The sequence below is a fragment of the Chrysochloris asiatica genome, unplaced genomic scaffold (assembly GCF_000296735.1).
Source record: "Chrysochloris asiatica unplaced genomic scaffold, ChrAsi1.0 scaffold00535, whole genome shotgun sequence".
NCBI classification, from domain to species: Eukaryota; Metazoa; Chordata; class Mammalia; order Afrosoricida; family Chrysochloridae; genus Chrysochloris; species Chrysochloris asiatica.
The window spans coordinates 58,726-67,612 of record NW_006409053.1 but is presented as its reverse complement, the minus strand read 5'-3'; the positions used below and the strand labels follow the sequence as shown (position 1 = coordinate 67,612).

The following is an 8,887-nucleotide window of genomic DNA, read 5'->3' as shown; positions in this document are numbered from 1 at the left end:
GGTATGGATTGCATCTCAATGTAAAGAAAACAAAAATCCCCTCCACTGAACCAATAAACAACATTCTTATCAATGGAGAAAAGATTGAAATTGTCAAGGACTTCCTTCTTCTTGATTTAACTATCAACACTCATGGAAGCAGCAGTCAAGAAATCAAATGACACATTGCATTAGACAAATTTGCTGCCAAGACTTTTTTATAGTGTTGAAGAACAATGATGTCAGCTTGAGGACTGAGGTTCACCTGACCCAAGCCATGGTATTTTCAATAATCTCATATGAATGCGAAAGCTGGACAGTGAGTAAGGAAGATCATAGAAAAATGGATGCTTTTGAGTTATAGTGTTAGAGGAGAATATTGAAAGTACAAGGGGCTACCAAAAGAACCAATAGATCTGTGCTGAAAGAAGTACAGCTAGAGTGCTCCTTGGACGTCAGGATGGCCAAACTTCATCTCTCATACTTTAGACAAATTGTCAGGAGGGACCAGTCGCTGGAGAATGATATCATGTATTTTAAATTGGAGGGTCAGAGGAAATGAGGATGACCACCAGCAAGATGGATTGGCAAATTGGCAGCATCAATGGGGTCAAGTGACAATAGTTGTGAGGTTAGCCCAGGATTGGGCAGTGTTTTGTTCTGTTGTGCATAGGGTTGCTATGAGTCGGTACCGACTCAATGGCACCTAACAACAACAAGAATTATAGTAAAGTTTATTCTGAAAAAAAAAAGAAAAGAAAGAAAAGCTTTTAATGCAAAGTAATTGGTTATTGTTGTGATTCAAATGACCTTGCAGTCTAGTGCTTATCCTTCAACACAGGGACTCCAAAACTCCATATGTTGTTGGTGTTGTTGTTAAGTGCTGTCAAGTTGGTTCCGACTCATAGCGACCCTGAACAGGGTTTCCGAGGCTGTAAACCTTTATGGGAGCAGAAAGCCTCATCTTTCTCCCGCGGAACAGCTGGTAGCTTCGAACTGCTGACCTTGCGGATCGCAGCCCGATTCCTAACCACTATGCTACCAGCCCCTCTGACTCATAGCGACCCTGTATAGGCTTTCAGAGTAGTGGCTGATGGCCCTGAACTGCTGACCTTGCAGACCAGTGAATTACCACCCAGTACCACACTATATAACCCTAACCACACCATGTAAGGAGCTCTGGTAGTGTAGTGGTTAGGAATTGGATTGATAAACTCACATTCAGCAGTATGAAACTACCAGCTGTTCCATGGGAGAAAGATGAAGCTTTCTGCTCCTGTAAAGATTTACAGCCTCGGAAACCCTATGCAGGGTCACTACGAGTCGGAACCAACTCCACAGCACTTAACAACAACAACAACCACACCATACAGAAGTGTATAAAGTATGTATATAATCTTAATATCTAAGAATAATAATATATACCTTATGGGCAACATGAATTAGACTATTCCCCCCTTCTTTTTCTATTATATAATTGCTATACATGATTTTTTTTTCAATTCCATTATTTTTTCTTTATTTTTCTTTTCTGAATTGAGTGAAGGTTTATAAAGCAGATTCAGTTCCACATTCAACAAATCACACACTTTGTTTCATTACAGTTTTTGCAAAACCCTCCATGCACCATCAGTTTGTTATCCATGTTTTATATAATATATGTTACGATATTTCATTAAAACATAATTTTCTTTTTTATGTTGTGGTTAGGTGCTATCGAGTCAATTCTGACTCATAGTGACTTTTTGAACACTGCTCAGTGACAATTCACAATTTGTGTTACACTTGAGTCCATTCTTGTTGCCATTGTGCCAATTCATCTTGTTAGGAGTCTTCCTCTTTTTTGCTGACCCTCTACTTAACCAAGACTTCTTCATGGACTGGTCACACCTAATAATATGTCAGTAATATGTGGAGCTCTGGTAGCGTAGTGGTTACGAATTGGGCTGCGAACCTTAAGGTCAGCGGTTCGAAACTACCAGCCGCTCTGCGGGAGAAAGATGGGGCTTTCTACTCCCGTAAAGATTTACACCCTCGGAAACCCTGTACAGGGTCGCTAGGGGTCGGACCCGACTCGATGGCACTTAACAACAATAACAACAACAACAATATGAGGATGTAGTCTCACCATTCCAAGAGAGATTTGTCTCCTTCTCTGGCAAACCATGGAACCTTTATTTTTTTAGAATCTAAAGTCATTTATTCATCATGACCATGACCACAAACAGAAAGCACTATGCACTTTCATACTACTTAAATTTAAAAATTATTAAAACACCTAATATTTATAGTCATCTTATGGATTAGGGCACTTTTAACAGTTTCCTCCAACATCATAACTCAAGTATGTCAATTCTCCAATGGTCTTCATTATTCATTGTCGACTTTCATTTGCATATGAGGCTACTGGGAATACCATGTCTTGGGATAGGTGCACCTTAGTCTCAAAATGATACCTTTATTCTTGAACAATTTAAAGAGGTCTTGTGCAGAAGACTTACCTCATGCAGTAACTTGATTTTAATTTTTTGATTGCTGCTTCCGTAAGTGTTGATGGTGGACCCAAACAAAATGAAGTATTTGACCACATCAATCTTTCCTCCATTTATCATGATGTTATTTATTGATCTAGTGGTGAGAATTTATGTTTTCTTAATAGCGAATTGCAACTATTGCCACATTCTTTTTCATGTAATCCAGCTTTTCAGATTATTTGCTTAGCATACAGACTAAGCATGGAAGAAGAATACAACCCTGGTGCACACTGTTCCTGATTTTAAACCATTCAATATTCCCCTATTCTTTTTGAATGACTACATGTTTGTCTATGTACATATTCCTTATGAACACCATTAAGTGCTCTGGAATATTCAACCTTTGTAATGTTGTCCATAGCTTGTCATGTTCCACACAGTCAAAAACCTTTGCATTGATCAATGTGTGGAGAATTTTGTGTGGCTGTTATCTTTGGAACATCCAAACCATGGTTTGCAAATAACTCAGGTCTAAAAAGAGAAAAAGTTCAAAGCAAGTTGTAGTAAAATCTCTCTACATTATCAGCTGCTATGGGACCTTAGTGGAGCACATGATGGAACCATGACCCCTCAGTGCTGCCCCCAAGATTAGCAATGACACTCCACTGGAAATGATGACATCACCTGCAGCCAGCTGGACTGTAGTCAGAACCCCTCAGTGGAATAAATTGCCACCAGTTTAATGCAAACCATCCCTGGTCCTCACCTCAGATGATGTGCAGTATTATCAATTCCTGCCTGATGGCCTGATTCCTCCTGGAAGTCCTAGGCCCAGTACAAGGCATGGGTCTTATGACAGTTTAGCTCCTGTCTATCGTACACAAGAAGATGAAGAATGCCTTTCTCAGGTTGAAATTGTTATACACACTGGACCCCACAGACATCTGTGAATGGGTCCATAGTTCTAGTTCAAAACCATCCATCCCTCAGGCCAAATCACAGTCATATCATCAGTTCATCTGTGTTGCAGTCACATGGTCCAATGATAGTCCACAACCCCTTTGGGATTTTGCTACAGATTATCTTGATCTCAACAGCACAGGATCCAGACCGTCTGCTCTGACCCAGTGAGCATGCCAGGGTCATCCTGTACAGAGTCAGATTGAAGGGGAATTTCTGCAGTGATTGATTCTGGCTCGGGTTTCTTTGACCAGATTGTGACCCTGCTGGAGGTGTGCAGGAGCTGGTCAGAGGGCTTTGGTCTGAGGCATATGCCCTTCATGGAGCACACGGAGCAGGGCCTCTGGGAACAGCTTGATGATGCCATGGCCGAGTCTCCAAGCTGGGATGTCGTGGGATCTGGAGCTGAACTGCAGCAAGAGGGAAGCATCAAGACTCTGAGTAACAGCTCAGGTTCCACCAGTGACAGCATCCCAAGAAACTCTGATGGCTACCCATGTCTGCCCCCCACCAATGAGAGCCAGCCCCTCAGCTTCTTCCCTACCAACGTCCCATAGGTACCAGCAACCTGCTTCTGACTAGCCAGCCCACCCATCTGCTGAAGGGAGGAGGAGAAACTCCCTCTGTTCTTACATTTCAATCCCTGCTCTTCTTTAATCAACCACCTTACCCAAGCTTCCAACAGCCATTCAACCTACCTGAATTGAAAGAAGATCCTTCTCCAAAGCATCTCGGTATCCTTTGATGTCTGCTGCACCTGTCAGCAGGGTTGTGGCCAAGAGACATTCACTCCTTCCCCCCCACCCCCAATTTGCACTCTACATGCTGCATTAGATCCAATTTTGCATTTTCTAACCATACCCACCGGGGGCCTGAGACAGTGCCCAGATATTAGGGCCTGTGTGGGGAGAGGGTGGATGGCCCAGTGGGACATTTTAACCTTGATCAGGACAGCTTCAATACCAGCCTAATTCTGGCTGTAACACACAGTTCTGCCAGCTTCAATTGGTCAATCACCTTCCCCTCATGGGGCAAACTGAAGCCCAGAGTATTAGGGAAGGTGGAATGAAAGAGAAGCTCCCCTCCTTTCTATGGTTTTCAGATCATGGGAAGAATTTGTCTTTCTTAAGTTCTCTTACCCTGGTCCTGTACTGTTCAGTGAAGGAAATTGTGGTTACCGAGGCCTGTCAAGAAGTTCACATCTTGTCCAATAAATCATGCTGCCATTGGTGTCCCCCCCAAAAAAAAGCCTTTGCATTGTTAATAAAGCACAGTTAAACATCTTCTGGTATTCTCTGCTTTCAGTAAAGATCCATCGATGTCAGCATTGATATTCCTCATTCCACCTCCTTGTTTAAATCCAGCTTGATTGACCCTCTGGCAATTCCCTGTCAATGTATTATTGCAGCTGTTTTTTTAATTATCTTTAGGAAAACTATAGAAGAAGCCCTGTTGTTATGTGCCTTGGAGTGGGTTCCGACTCACAGCGACCTTGTACAGGGTTTCCGAGGCTCTAAATCTTTATGGAAGCAGAAATCCTCATCTTTCTCCTGCGGAACAACTGGTAGTTTCAAACTGCTCACCATGAGATTAGCAGCCCGATTCGTAATCACCACGCTACCAGAGCTCCTTAGAAGAATCCTTAGTGGCATATTAATTAAGCATTAGGACTCCTGGAGTGATGCTGTAGAATCAGCATTGGATTACAAAGACAGTTTGAACCATATTATTGGTCACTCACCAGCCACTCCTCCTGGGAAACTTTACATATGGTCACTGTAAAAACCATGTGGGGACCATATCTGAGTTCCGCTGACTTTACAAAGAGGAAGGAGAATTAAACTCAAAATTAGTCCAGGGCTGATTCCTATGAAAAGGAGATAAGACATGCTCCCACCTTACAACATTGTTTTCCCTATTTTGATACCAACCATTCCTCCCAGAGCACTCTCTGTTTCATATGTGGGTTCGATAATCTTTTGCAATGGCCACACAAAACTCATAACAATACTCATGATTATGTGAATTATTAGGGACATGAACAGAGTACAATTCAGGATCAAATCACGCAGGACACAGTAGTCCTTCAGTCAGGACTGTCTCTTGTCTGCCATATTGCAGACATACCTCACTCTTGTTTTTGACATTTCAATCATGTGACGCTTTGGCCACTGCCCTGCTCAGGCACGTGTTGCAAAGCTCACAAAATGAGTCTGTGAATACCCAAAGGGCACATTCTTCAAACCAGCCTCCTGCCAGTAGGCATTCCATATAAATTAGTCCATGAGTATAGAACCCAAAACTGCTCTGTCTTTCCATATTATCACCCCTGATATCACTCTGCCATTGTAGTTTCTCTAGGTAGAGATCTCATACTTCACTAATGCTCTTCCTTCTTGATGGTCTTGGGATCTTCTTTCTCTGTTTCTGAAATAGCTCCTTTTAAACCTAGCTGAAGGGCTAAGCAAACCAAACTCAGCCTTAGAGTCCTGTAGACCTTATTTGCATGGTCCCACCTAATCACTTGGTGGGAATTAAGAAGACTTTTTGTAGAAAAACCATATCAAGTAAATTTAAGGCACCACAGTCACTGTGAGTTGGAGCCAACTTGAGAGCACTGTTAAACAAAAATAACAGCAAAAATTTATTTGCATGTGATTGGTATTGTCTGATAACTTCTGCATCCTGTTGGGTCACCTATCTTTGGAATGGGCACAGGTAAGGATCACTTCCAATCAGTTGTCCAGATAGCTGTGTTCAAATTTCTTGGCATAAATGAGTGAGTGCCTCCAGTGCTGCATCAGTTTGTTGAAAGGTTTCAAGTTTTATTCCAACAATTCCCAGACCCTTGTTTTTGCCAATGCCTTCAGTGTTCCTTAAACTTATTCATCAAACAGAAAGGTTGCAAACATTTATTAAGAAGATGAGAAAGAAGGAAAAGACTAAAATGGATGTCAGAAGAGACTCTGAAACTTGCTTTCCAGCATAAAGATGCTAAAGCAAATGGAGAAAATGAGGTGGTAAAAGCCGAACAGAAAATGTAAAGGGCAGCTTAAGAAAAAAGTCAAATATTATACTTAAATGTGCAAAGACCTACAGTTAGAAAACCAAAAAGGCAGAACATGATTGTTTTTGTTGTTGCTGTTGTACATCTTTTATTTGCCTGTTGTTGTCAAGTGCTGTCAAGTCGATTCCAATGCATAGCAACCCTGTGTAGGGTTTCCAAGGAGCAGCTGGTGAGCTTGAACTGCTGACCTTGCAGTTTAAACAGCTTTGCAGTCTGGAGCATTAACCCACAACGCCACACCCTTAGAATCCCTTAATGAACTGAAGAAATATTTCAGGCCTTGACTTGCAATAATAAGGACTCTTTGGAATATAACTATTGAATGATGCAGAAAGCATCAAAAGATGAAAGAAATCCACAGAGTCACTGTACCTAAAAGAAACCACCAATTATCAACCATTTCAAGAGGAAACATATGATCACGAGCCAATGGTACTTTTTCATATACCATTGTGGTTCACTATCCAATGCTTATCAATATACATGGCTGATATTCACAAAATAACTTTCACATTCAGGCAAAAACAGAACAGTTGCTGTCAAGTTGATTCTGACTCTTGGCTACCGAAGAAGTGTCAAAGTGTTTTCAATGGCTGATTTATTTGGAGTAGGTCTTCATTTCTCTCTTCCATGGTACTCTGGGTACATTGAAACCTCAAATATTTACATTAAATCCCTGTGCCACTCAGACACTCCAGCTTTGATATGGGTAATACAAATATTCAAAAACAGTTACAGGTAATGGAAAAACATTCTTCTGTTCATTCATATTTAGTCATATTTAGTCATTCCATATCATGTTGATTCTACCTATAGTGTATATTCAGAGTTTGATTATTTCTCAATATATCCTCTGCTACCACACTGGCCTGGAGTCCTGGTGTGGCACACTAGGTTAATGCACCAGACTGCAAAGCCGTTTGAAACACTGCAAGGTCAGTGGTTCAAGCTCCCCAACTGCTCCTCAGAAACCCTATACAGGGTCACTATGGGTCAGAACCGACTTGACAGCACTTAACAACAACAACAACAACAACAACCCTGGCCTAAGGAGCTGTGGTAGGGTAGTGGTTACGAATCGGGCTGCAAACCGCAGGGTCAGCAATTTGAAACTACCAGCTGTTCTGTGGGAGAAAGATCTGGCGTTCTGCTACCATAAGGATTTACAGCCTCAGAAACCCTGTATAGGGTCGCTATGAGTCGGAACTGACTCCACGTCACACAGTCACCACCCTGGCCTGAGAACCATTCCCTCTGTTTTAATTATTACTGCATCTTCTTGCTTGTCATTGTTTCTTCCTGTTCTCCCCTTGAAAATAGTTTCACTGTAGGAGTCAGAGTGATACTGCTAAGTATCATTTTATTTCAAAATCCTTGGAAGTCTACATTAAGTGTAAAGACCAAAAGTAATCAAAAAAACATAAGGTACAACGTTATCTTCCTGTCACTTCTTATGAAGTAAATTAATCCTTACTAGTCTGCCTGTCATACTGACTTTGTTTTGGACACAATGATCTCTTCACTCTCCCTGGACGCATCAGCTCTGATACTGCCCGGGTTTTCCAGCCCTTCTTCCTGAGAGGTTCTTCCCCATCTAATTTCACATCTCATTTCTGATAAGCCTGTCCTGTCCCATCTTGTTTAAAATAAACCTCATCTATCACTCCCCATGCTTCATTTGTTTTCCAGAGCAGTTAACTAGCATTCCCTATATTTTGTTTATACATTGTTTTGTCTATTTCCCCCCCTCTTCAGTGGTGTTCAATGCTGTTCTCTTAATTTACTACTTTTGATTCACACTCATGCCCCTTCTTACTTTAGTCAACTTTAGAAGCATGTTCAGTTCTCTGTGCAAATATTTCCATGACAACAGTGGTATAGTGAATTCTCTAATGTCTCTTCTAGCCATAGTCTAATTCACACCAAAGAATATTTCTGCGCTGCTGTGTCTAGTAAGCGAAAGTAAGAGAAGATACTGATAGGATGACATGATTCCACTGTGGATGATAGCAGAGTTCATTGTTATTGTAAAAACTTGAAGAATAAACAAGATGGCTGATCGGGTGGACGTATAGCAGAGAGCTCCACCAACAACAATACAGAATACCCGACCAAGCAGTTTCAGGGGCTGGTCCCAGAACTCTGAACTGCATATAAAGGAATATTTAGAAGGTTGGAAGGCCCACAGCTGGGGGAATTTGTGGCAGAAGCAAGAAATCTATTGCTTTCTAGTTTGGGATGCTCGGCTGCACCAGGAGCCGCCATCTTGGGTGAGACCACGTGGGGAAAGATCGGAGCAGCCACAGATGCCTGGCAGAACCACTGAGATAAAGGTGTGGACATTCTTCTCTTTTGGTAGCTGTTCATTGGTCCCTTGCTGTCTGCGCACCTCCATTCTGGTGACTAT

General features: G+C 41.8%; 1 pseudogene; it reads left to right on the top strand.

Moving 5' to 3' along the window:
• Nucleotides 1-2,428: 2,428 nt before the first annotated feature.
• LOC102828012 lies at nucleotides 2,429-3,970 on the top strand (annotated as a pseudogene).
• The last annotated feature ends 4,917 nt before the right edge of the window (nucleotides 3,971-8,887 follow it).